At 31.0% G+C, this 2,766-nt stretch overlaps 1 long non-coding RNA gene across 1 annotated transcript; it reads left to right on the top strand.

The window, feature by feature from the left end:
* Positions 1-1,618: 1,618 nt before the first annotated feature.
* On the top strand, positions 1,619-2,520 carry LOC149235294 (uncharacterized). The gene is made up of 3 exons (XR_016268280.1): positions 1,619-1,790; positions 1,903-1,971; positions 2,282-2,520. It is a non-coding gene; the product is annotated as an uncharacterized LOC149235294 (long non-coding RNA).
* The last annotated feature ends 246 nt before the right edge of the window (positions 2,521-2,766 follow it).

Genomic DNA, 2,766 nt, shown 5'->3' with positions numbered 1-2,766 from the left:
CCTGTCCTTAAGGGAAGTTATGGATCAGTTATTTCCATAATCATAAATAATCCAATAATTTATATTAGATTCATAGGAATTAATGAATGAGTAATACATATTGAATATTAACTTGCAACCTTATCTCTTCAGCGAGGTGTTCCTTTAGCATTGATTTTTAGATTCCTTTTATTTCATTAATAGGGTACTAATTAAAAATTCACATTCAATGTTTATGAACAATAAAATACCAATAGAATAGTTTCCAAATAGGCTCTCAACTTAAAAGCAACATTCGCAGTTACTCATATGCAAATTTACTCTATAAAATCTAGGTCAAGGATATGAGAAACTACTGGTATTTTTTTTTTTTCTCAACTAGATTCTTTTGTTCTCATGTTCAAAGACTAACTTGGTATAAGATATTTTATTATATTTGGATATCCAAAATATAACACAAAGGAGGAAGGATATGAGTGAAAATATATTATATGGATTGAAAAATGGTGAGAAGGAATAGGGAAATGCCCCTTATATTTATACCAAAATAATGGTTAGAATTGATATCGTCAAAAATAATAATATATCATCATTTGACCAAATCAAGATTTAAGTTTAGTTTTTCACTTTATATTTCTTTGGTTAAATATAAAAGGAAAAATAGAAAAAAACAGGGTTTATGGATTTAATTAATGGTATATTATTTAAAAAAAATGGTTTCTTAAGTTATCCTTAAGAAAATATCTACCAAATTTCTCAAGGGTTTATGTTAATCAATTATAGATTAAAATAATGAAAATAAATTTGATATATGGCTCGCTAAGCTATTTTCATGAGATAATAATGTAAAAATTGCTTTCAAAATGCGAAACTCATAGTATGATCTTATTTTTTTGTAATCCTAACATTATGGACTAGGTGATCCATTTTTTAGCGATAATAATGACTATCAACAATGTTTTCTTTGAATACTCTTGAATCATTAAATAATCCCTAAAAATTGAAAAGGATAGAAATGAAATTAATTGATGTGATACTTACAAACACTATATCATTATCTCCCTCTTTTTTATCTATTTTATGTGAATAATCCTTTAGTAGCTATATTTCTTATATTATTGTTTTTTGTTAATTTAATGTAGTTTCTAATTATTATTTCACTATTTAATTCTTATATTACAATGATACTTTTTCAATTCTTATTGCACTTGAGGAACTCTATAGCCCAATATAAAAGAGATGTTTTAATGTTTTGTCTTCTCATGTTGTAACATGTACCTACAGTATTCCCTACAGGAATAAACCATAAAAGAAAACTTATGATTAAGTCAACATGTTGATTAAATATTCCACATTGTAATAAAATCTTATGGGTATAGATCTAGGGAAAACGACGAGATTTTATCTATTTATTTTAATAGACATTTAATTCCAGCTTATTTAATCCTTAAGTCGCATCCAATTACTAAATAAATACTGGTCTACAATGATTATGTCTTCATTAAAGCTTTATGTACGCGGAGTTGGAATGTGCGTCAGAGCCACATCCTCCATCCACATGTAACGACTGTGACCATGGATGGAAGCTCCTTCGCTTTTTGTTACATAATTGTTTCTTACCCTTTCCCTCGAAATGAAATTAATTGCTCTTACTCTTGCCTGAGATCCGACTCTGTAATTTTTCCTTCATCCGTGAACAATGTGCATCCTCCAGGCTATCGATAACATCTTTTGGGTTTTCCTTCTGAAAACATTTGGGTTTTCCTTCTGAAAACAATATGTTATGTGGATGTTCCTTCATTTGCCATGCAGTAACGATAATTCTTATATCTAAATTTTCCTCTCTTTTTTGCATCTTATTCTTCTCCTTTCGGTTCTTATCATTTTCAGAAACACTGTGGCTAATTGGCCTTAATCCTGCAGGATATTCACTACCTCCATCAATGACAACACTCCCCAGCAGCTGGATGAACCACGACGGTCTTCTCATAGGTAACCCGAGGCATAATTTTAGTAAGCTTGTGCTTTTCCTAAAGATTTTGGCACAGGGTTTGATGGGTTTATCTGTCAGGTTAGATAATGACCAAGGTTACAACACCATCATCCCAAGTAAATCCCCTTTGTTGTTTGATTCAATCTCCTGTCCTAATTAAACATAAAATGGCTTACACTATATACCTGTGTGGGCTTTAATGAGTTGTTTTTCTTTGCCTTTAATATTAGGTTTTCCCTCTTCCACAATTCCCTTGGCTATGGATTCAACTCTTAACCGTTCTGACTTGGGTTGTACACTTCTTTGCAGGTTTTTAATCCTACCCCTCTTGACCAACATAAGGAATTACGATTACTACCTTGTCTAGGTTCAACAACATCAAGACTTTTATGCTATAATTCCATCTCAAGTTGATTGTAGTTTTTCTAAATGGAAAAATTAGGGTTACAGGGTCTTGAATCTCCATTCAAAGGTTTTAAGTGTTTGAGAATGTTACATTAAATTACACTACATGTATTAAGAGGGATTTATGAAATGCTCTTAGAGCATAGACCGCATGTTACTTCTCTAGATCTAATGAATTTTTGATTAAATATGCTTGTAATGTCAACCTCTTTTAAGACTGTTAAATTACAGAACTATTATCGAACAATCTCCATAATTTAGATGTAATGTGTACATTTCCTCCTTGTGTCTCGTCTTGTTGTGCTTCAAAGGCCTCGACTGTGTCTTTAATTTATTTTATGTATATCGTTTGGTCTTAGAAGAGTAGCCTCTGTTGTGACTACTGGAAA

The sequence above is a fragment of the Pinus tabuliformis genome, chromosome 8 (assembly GCF_031772625.1).
Source record: "Pinus tabuliformis cultivar Carrire ecotype Pingquan chromosome 8, CPIR1, whole genome shotgun sequence".
Taxonomy (NCBI): Eukaryota; Viridiplantae; Streptophyta; class Pinopsida; order Pinales; family Pinaceae; genus Pinus; species Pinus tabuliformis.
Note: the sequence above shows the minus strand (reverse complement) of the source record. Positions and strands in the feature narration are given on the sequence as shown.